Here is a 9,081-nt window from a genome sequence, read left to right as displayed (position 1 = left end):
TTCCCAGAGTCCATCTGACCGCCTCCCTTACCTCCCTCAGATCTCGCTCCAATGTCTCCTTCTCAGTATGGTCCTCCCTGGCTACCCCAGAATTGTAGGCCCACCACCCACACAGCGCTGATACTTTCTGTCCTTTTTCCCTGATTTATTTTTCTCTTTAGCATTTATCAGTATCTCACAGACGGTCTCCTTTTCTTATTTATATGGTTTATCAACTGTGTTCCCTCCTTTCCTGCCTCTCCCCCTTCAGAGCACAAACTTCATAAAGGAAGGGACATTTTTTTCTTAGTTCCCTGATCAGGGATAGAACTCATGGCCCCTGAAGCTGAAGTGCATAACCTTAACCACTGGACTGTTAGGAAATTCCCAAGGCAGGGATTTTTGTATTTTGTTCACTATTGTATCCTCAGTTCCTAGAAAGGGCTCAGTAAACTTTGTCGAATGAAACAAGGACTCTTATCCTTTCACCAGCCACGAAAAGGAGAATGGAATGTTCACTAGTCCCATTTTACAGATGAGAAAACTGAGGCCAAGGTCACAAGCCAGTAAGTAGCAGAGTCAGGATCTGAAGCCACACTTCAAACTTTGTGCTGTTTTCAAAATGGTATTTTATTGTGTGCTCCATTGCTAAGTTGTGTCCAACTCTCTGTGACCCCGTGGACTGTAGCCTACCAGGCTCCTCTGTCCATGGAATTTTCCAGGCAAGAATACTGGAGTGGGTTGCCATGTCCTCCTCAAAGGAATCTCCCAGACCCAGGGACTGAACCGCGTCTCCTGCACTGACAAGCAGTTCTTTACCACCAGCGCCACCTGGGAAGCCCAGGCATTTCATTCAGGCCCCTCATATTCGAGTGATCGAGACCTTAGCCTGGCGTCACACCAGACCTAATAATAGGACATATCTGGCATCTTCATTTCTACACCTGAAAACAATCACAGACTCGATGTGGAGGCTGCATGGTGACTGGCCCTGGCCCCCCCTGGCCCCGGCCTCTTCCTGCTCACCTAGCAGCTCCTTCAGGCCACATACTTTCTCTCCCACCCTGCTCCTCCTGTCCTCCACACCTGAATCCACTTCCCAAGGCTCCTGCCACTTGGAGGGCATGACCTGGCAGACCCTAAGACTGCCTTGTTATGGAGCTAGGCGGCTTCCTTCTGGCACAAAGGCCTCTTCCCCCAAATCGCAAAGGATGAATTGCACAAATGCTCCAGTAATCACGGTAAGCCAGACATCATTGTTTCCATGATTCACGTGTTCTCATGGCAGCCTGCAGGAAGCAGCTTCCTTGGGCTGGTAGTGGGGAAGGCGTTCCCTCCATCCCAGCCAGATCCTCCAGGAAGTGACTAAGCCCTTGTCCCGAGCTCCCAGAGCACGGCCAGCACCCTCACCCCCTCAAGAGCGGGTCCTGAGCATCTTTTGGATGCCACACTGGTCCCACATCCCAGTCCCTGCCCTCCCAGGACTCACAGCCTAGTGGACAACCGAGGAGGGACCTGGAAACCTCGAGAGCCCACTGATGTGGCCAAGCAGGATGTGGAAGCCAGAGGGGCCCCCACCCAGGAATACAGACTGTCTCCTGGCGGAAGTGGGGAGCCCTGCAGTACGGAGTAAGATCAGAACACGAGCTTTGCTTTTGTCCTTTCTCCCCTGGGATCCAGTCCCAGCTGCCACTCACTGCATCCATGACTGTCATAGGCTGGTTTCCCCAGAAGCAGTCACTGAGACAGGCGTTTGAGTCCAGGCTGATCCCAGGAAGGGAGGAGGGAGAGAAGGGCAGTGGGATGGAACAGAGAAGATCAGTGCCAGTGTGGGGGACTGATGTGGGCATCAGGGAGTCTAGTCTGCCTGGGCACCCGGGGACTTGACAGGGACTGCATGAAGCACACTGCAGTGATGTCTTATTGTGAGGGTGTGCGTGCTAAGTCGCTTCAGTTGTGTCCGACTCTGTGTGACCCCATGGGCTGTAGCCCGCCAGGCTCCTCTGTCCGTGGGAGTCTCCAGGCAAGAATACTGGAGTGCGTTGCCGTGCCTTTCTCCAGGGAATCTTCTTTACCCAGGGATCGAACTCATATCTCTTACACCTCCTGCATTGGCAGGCGGGTTCTTTACCACTAGCGCCACCTGGGAAGCCTATGAAGATATGGAATATTATCCACCTCTCACGCCCCCACAGGGCCAGGCCGGGGAAGGCCAAGAAAAAGGGGGAGGTGGGCTGTGCAGCGTATTGAGCAATCCTAGGCCCCTGATTACAGAAAAAACATCCGGCAAGAAGCGAGAGAAATTCTGGTGGATCTGCAAGGGTCCGTGCCTCCTGCCTGGGACACTGGGAGGAGTTTTCGGAGAAGAGAGGCCTTGGGGGAGAAGAGAGGCTCCATGGGGCGGGGGGGCCTCCGCCCAGTCTTTCCGGCTCTCTCTCACCATTGGCCTGGGGGAGGGCTGGGGTCTAAACTCCTGTCCCTGGGAACCCCTGAGGAGAGGCTAAGCAGCTTCCCTCCCAGCCCTGCCCCCAGCCCGGCCTGCTGGCCCAGGTGGAGGCTCAGATGTCAGCAGGAAGGAGAGGAGGGACAGTCGTCTGTAAATGTCAGAAGGGCAGAGCAGCTTCCTGGATTCGGTTGGGGGCAGGGCTGGGGAAGGGAGAGAGAATGGTGGGGGTGGGAGGGGGTCTCCTTTGTTCCTACCCTTTCCCCATCAGAGACACAGCCCCCTGTGATTATTCCAGGAACCCCAGAGTGGCCAGGGTCACTTCCCTGTTTTATGGGTGAGGGAAAATGAATCCAGACTCCCCTCCTTGCGGTGGGACCATGGGCACCAGGGGGTTAATGGACTTGTCTTCCAGACTCATAGACACTGAGAGTTTCTGGCGCTTGCGGCATCCTTGGAACAGGGCTCTGAAAGGGCCTCCCCCCAGGCTCCTCCCACGTGTGCGTCTGCTCTGACCGTCCAGCTCAGAAAGCCTGACCTCTCCCCAGGGTGAGTGCCCCCCGCTGGGTGCCCCCACCCACATCCCTGAGTGAGGAAGCTCACCACACTTCTGGGGCAGGTGCAGAGAGCATCCCTCCCCCTACTCTGGGACATATCTGTGTGCCTGGGGCCTCCCTGGCAAGCAAGTTAAATGCTGTGGACCAGCCCCAGAGACAGGGGTGGGGAGAGGGGCTTGAGGGTGGGCTGTCCGCTGAAGCCATAGGCCTTATCACGGTGCAAGGAGTGTCTCCTGCTGCTCTGTCCATTTGTTGCAGGAAGGGGGACCCCTTCCAGGGCCTGACACTGGGCTCTTGTTTAACACTTGGAAATGAATTGTCCGAGGAGACACGTGTGCTGACATAGCAAGAGATTTTATTGGGAAAGGGCACCCGGGCGGAGAGCAGCAGGGTAAGGGAACCCAGGAGAACAGCTCTGTCACATGGCTTGCAGTCTCGGGTTTTATGGTGATGGAATTAGTTTCCAGGTTGTCTTTAGCCAATCATTCTGACTCAGTCCTTTCTGGTGTTGCACGCCTTGTTCAGCCAAGATGGATGCCAGTGAGAAGGATTCTGGGAGGTGGTCAGACATGTGGTGTCTCCTTTTGACCTTTCCCAAACTCTGCTGATTGGTGGAGGCTTATTAGTTCTGTGTTCCTTACCCCTACCTCCTGTTGTAAAACAGCTCATGCAAATGGTTACTATGGTGCCTGGCCAGGGTGGGCGGTTTCAATCAGTGTGCTTCCCCTAACATGTTCTTCCCCATGGCAGGGAGGTGGGTCAGCATCACCCTAAACCCAGGTAAGAGGGACTCCTGCTGTGAGCCTTGCATGTTAGAGAGCTCTGGCCTGAACTTTCTATCGTGAGGAGCTTCTTCCGTGGACCCCCACCTTCTAAGAGGGCACCATGCCACTGATGGTCACGCTTAAGGCCTGAGGAAAATCCAGGGGGCTGTGTTTAGGGAATGGGGTACAAACAGAGCTAGGCCTTGCAGCCTGGGGTGTTTGTCCCCACATATGTGAGCCAAGGGCAGAGGGCAGAGTGAGGTGCAGGCCAGGGCTGGAGGCTGGGGGCCAGCTCCTCCCAAGAATTCTATATTTGAACCTGGCCTTTCAGGTTCCCTGAAGGTGTATTTGTCAAGGTAGGAGCCTAAAACATGTTTTATTTAACAGTTAGCTTGATTTATAGTGTAAATATCTAGACATATGGTACATGAGCTTCCATTTTTACCACTGCCTCAGACCCCACAAATGTTAGGAGTGGGCCTGGAGCTGGAGGCTGGGGTATTCCACTCAATTCTCTGCACTCTGAGATGGCATCTATCGGCACTGCGGGCCGAGGCCACCACCTCCACCAGGTGGCCTGACCATGGGCATAGCTGTGAGCAGGCACCAGATTACAGAGTTCCCCAGCTGGTAGGGATTTGAGTTCAGTAATCAAGTCGCCATTGTACAGATGGCAAAACTGAGGCCTAGAGGATGCCAAGGACTTGCCAATGATGCACACAAGCCTTGTGAGAATGTACGCATGTGTGCAAGCACAGGGTGCCACGTACATCAGTGGGGGTGCACACATGGTTGCGAGTACACATAAGGGCAGGCACTGGTGTATGGGTGGCTTGGTGGATATTTTTCTTCTCTTCATTTTTTCTGTACCAGGGAAGATCCATCATTTCCTTTTCCTGTAATGATGTTGACCTGATTAAAATTTTTATTGGATTTCACAAAATAATTTCATATACAACATTCCCTGGGGGCTTTGCTGGAGGAGGCAATGGCAGAGGATGGCAGAGAACGAGGAGCTGGAGGAGAGGGGGTGCTAATATGAGAAGAGAGAGCGACAAGTAGATTTAGAAAGAGGCTGAGTTGGAATATATTTCATGTGCCGCTGAAATGACCGGCGGGAGGCAGGCGGGGCAGAAGGGAGATTAAAAGCTGTGCCTTTTCTGTGCTCATGGGAAGCTGCAAGGGGGAACACTGATGTGGGCCAGCCATGGGGGGATGTCCAGTGGCCTGAGACCATGAAGGGACCTTGCAGCAGGCAGAAAGGAGGCTGCAGGGACAGAAGATGGATGCTCGCATACCCTCTCCCCTAGCCCGCCTCCCCAGCCTGAGGCAGAGAGAAGAGGACCACACCACAGGCTGCAGGGACAGAAGATGGATGCTCATATACCCTCTCCCCTACCCCGCCTCCCCAGCCCAAGGCTCTGGCCCTGGGAATGCTGGGTATGTCAGAGTGTGCAGGGACATTGGGAGTCCAAGACCAAAGTCAAGTGAGCTTCCAGATGGCAGGTGTGGAGCAGCCCCCTACTTGCTGCAGTGGGCACACGCTGGCCTGCAGGGTCCACCTTAGCCTGGCCTGGTCACCTACTGTCTGAGTGACCTCCCGGGAGTCTTAACCTCCTGAGACTCAGTTCTCTCACTTGGGAGGTGGAGGGGTGCTGGGAGAATTCAAGGAGAGAATGGATGCGAAAGTTCAGCCCAAGAGGTTGCCCGCCCAAGGCAGCTGCTCCTCCTTACTGCTGCTGTTGTCTATTCACTCTTTTGTTCATTCTACAAACTCTCATTCATGCTAATTACCCTCTGACAGGCAGCGGGGATGGAGCAGTGAAAAGTGACTGACCTTAGGGGGCTTACATTCTAGAGGGGAGACTAATCTAGTCTTAGTCATTCCGTTGTGTCCAACTCTTTGTGACCCCATGACTGCAGCCCATCAGGCTCCTGTGTCCATGGAATTCTCCAGGCAAGGATACTGGAGTGGGTTTCCATTTCCTTCTCCAAGACGGGAGACTCACACCCGACAAAATAAGAAAGAAAAATAAATTGTATTGTCGATGATGATAGGTGCTATGGAAAAAATAATCAGGAACTTGGGGGATCTGGGGAGGGGTTGTGGTTTAAACAAGTGGTCGGGGAAGGCCTGCTGAGAAGGTGGCCCTTGGATAGAGAGGCAAAGGAGGTGGGGGGAGAGAGTCATGTGGGTCCTGAACTAGGAGGCTGTGAGATCCAGGGAACAGTAAGTGCAAAGGCCCTGAGGTGGGAGCCTGTCTGGCAAGGGGGAGGGGCATCAAAGGACCCAGCACAGTGGCGGCGGAGTGAGTTGAGGGGGAGAGAGGAACACGTGAGGTCAGAGAGGGGACGGGGCCGAGTCAGTCAGCCTGTGTGCGTCACGTGGAGATGTGGGCTTTCTCTCTGGTGTGGCGGGACCCATGGTGGGTACATCAGATGTGTGAGGGGGTGAGTGGGGAGCTTGTTACCTCTCTTCCTGGACCCAGTGGGCAGGGTACCTGCCTGTCACACAAGGGAGAGATGAGCCAGAGTCACTGACTCGCCTCAGAAAATGCCTGGAAGGAAGTGCAGCCTGTGACAGGGAAAGATGGGGATGGGGGAGGCCGGGGGAGCCCCAGGCCCTCTGCAGGCCCCTCTGCCTCAGGGCCACCTCTCCCTGCCCTGCACTCTAGCTTCACATTCCCAGCGCCCTTCGTATCCTGGACACGCCGACTGTCAGCTACAACTGTGGTTTCTGTTTGTACAATATCAACCAGAGGAGGAATGCCGTAGATCCGATATCTGAGAACGAGCATCTACACAAGTGGCCGGAGTGCCAGGCAGACGCTGGCCAGATGCCGGGTCTGCAGCCCCAGCGAGGGGAGAGCCTCACTGCAGCAGACACAGCAGAAAGCAGCCGTGACGGGGAAGCAAGCATAACCCACCTATGGGAGCCATGACCAGCGCCGGGCAGAGGCCTGGAGACCTGGGCCCCCTGAGAGGGGCGAGGCCCGCTCCAGCTTAACTCAGCCTGCTTCCTCTGAGTGCTACGCTGGGGCAGTGCCGGCCCTGGGGGAGGCGGCCTGGACAAAGTCGAGTTCGGGGTCACAGTGCCTCGGCAGGGAGGAGGAAGGACTGAAGTCCTGCCCGTGTTCCACTCACTGAGCCCAGCAGCTCCGTGTGGGCTTGTGTCCACCAGAGGAAAGAAGTCTCTTTTTAGGGCACAAATGCACTTTATGGGCCCACAGGGGCCTGCCCCAAGGACCCTGCCTTGGTTCAACCGAGTCCCTGCCCCATGCAGGGTGGACAGCACCAGGGCTGGGCAGTGGGGGCGGGGGGGTGGTCAGGGCGCAGAGGTGGTGTGAAATGGGTCCGTAAAGAAATCTCTGCTCAGAGTGTACTGACAGGTGTCAGACCAGGAATGCCAGGGGAGCTCAAGCAGTTTGTACATCCTCAAAAAGGCAGATGCCCAGAGGGTGGGGGAGGATGGGTGGGGTAGTGCCCAAGACCAGCCCCAACCAGGGCCTGAAGACCCAAGGAAGCCTGGCTTAGACAATGGCAAATGGCCAGAGCCGAAGGTTTGCAGGGGAGGGAAGGGAGGCAGGGGAACCAGGCAGGGTCTGGGTACCAGCTAAGGGGCTCTCCTGGGTACCAGCTAAGGGGCTCTCAGGAGAGGTTCTCAGCAGAGCCTAATGAGGGAATCAGATGATTATTTTAGTGCAAATCTCTGCCCCTTGGGTGGAGGCTGAATGGGAGGGGCCAAGAGGACTAATGAGGCATCCCAGAGAGAGATGGGGTGCCTGACGGGGGTGCAGTGTAGACCCACTGGGTGGACCAGGTTGAGCCAGGTCAGATCAGGTGAGGGTGCTATAGGCCAGGGACGAGATGGGTAGCTCGCTGGAGCAGAGCAGATCTGAGGGGGAGGGGTCCACTCTTTCCTACCTGCCAATATTTCCGGAGCCAGGTTTAAACCCAGGCCTTCTCAGCCCCAAAGCCCTGGCCTTCTCTATCCATGGCTGCCTGCTGCCTTCTCACCCATCCCTTCCTTATCTCTCTCAGTACCCCCACCTGCTTGCCCAGGTCCCCAAATGGAAATCCCTGGAGAAGGGGTCAGCAAAAAGGGCTTTGCCAAGCAGTTATTTTTACTTGGTGCCCAGATATTTAAAAAAATAGGCAAAGCCCATGGGATTGCCTGCCTTCTAAGGTCTCACTAAACCCAGGATGGGGGGCACAGACCGGCCTGGCTGGCCCAAATATTTGTTGCGTTGCCGGGTAACCACCAGTTGGCCCTGCAAGCTGGCATCTGTGGAACCGAGGACTTGGAAGGAAAGTCACACAGCCGCTCAGGGCCTGGAATCAGAAACGTCAGTGAAGTCAGGAAGCGCCCCACATGTCTCCTGCGGGGAGCGCTGATCCTCCGGAAACTGCCCCCCAGGAGACAGGAGGCGTGAGATGGGATTAGTGGCTTCCCAGGGAGACCCACTCTACATGAGGCAGTTCACAAATGAGCTCACGTGGCTCTGCTGTGGGGCACAAGTGGGGGAGGCCGGCTCACTGCCCCAGCCCCTCGGCCCTGGCTTCTCCCTCTCTTGCTCTGGGTTGCTGCCAAGGGCACCTACAGGTGTATTAGTTGTTTCTATGGGGATCTGCCCAGCCTGTGTCCAGGGACCCCTGAGCCAGAGACAAACACACACAGAAACAGAGGGGGCAACTCCTTTTACAGTGAACTTGGAGGGGCTATGGGAGGGCCCACCAACACCCACACTTCTGTCATCTGGCCTGCCAGAAATTCCACCATCAGGTATGGGACTTCCCTAACTAAGAGATGGGAAGGACATTGGAGGTGGGCCAGGATATCTTAATGCAGGGCAGCTATCTCAACCATAATAGCCCAGGCCCAGACAGCATCCAGCTCCAGCTTGCACACCCTGAGAAATGGGGAGTTCACCACCTCAAGAAGCAGTCTGTCATCTTGAAGACAGCAGTGACTGAAAGTTCCTGAACCTGGGCCTGGCTCTTCCTCTGGGGAAAGGCAGGGGCTATGAGAGAGATTACTTTGCCAATAAAGGTCCGTCTAGTCAAGGCTATGGTTTTTCCAGTAGTCATGTATGGATGTGAGAGTTGGACTGTGAGGAAAGCCGAGCACCGAAGAATTGATGCTTTTGAACTGTGGTGTTGGAGAAGACTCTTGAGAGTCCCTTGGACTGCAGGGAGATCCAACCAGTCCATTCTAAAGGAGATCAGTCCTGGGTGTTCATTGGAAGGACTGATACTAAAGCTGAAACTCCAATACTTTGGCCAGCTCATGCAAAGAGTCGACTCATTGGAAAAGACCCTGATGCTGGGAGGGATTGGG

This window comes from Capricornis sumatraensis, chromosome 19 (genome assembly GCF_032405125.1).
Source record: "Capricornis sumatraensis isolate serow.1 chromosome 19, serow.2, whole genome shotgun sequence".
NCBI classification, from domain to species: Eukaryota; Metazoa; Chordata; class Mammalia; order Artiodactyla; family Bovidae; genus Capricornis; species Capricornis sumatraensis.
This window is presented reverse-complemented; position numbering follows the sequence as displayed.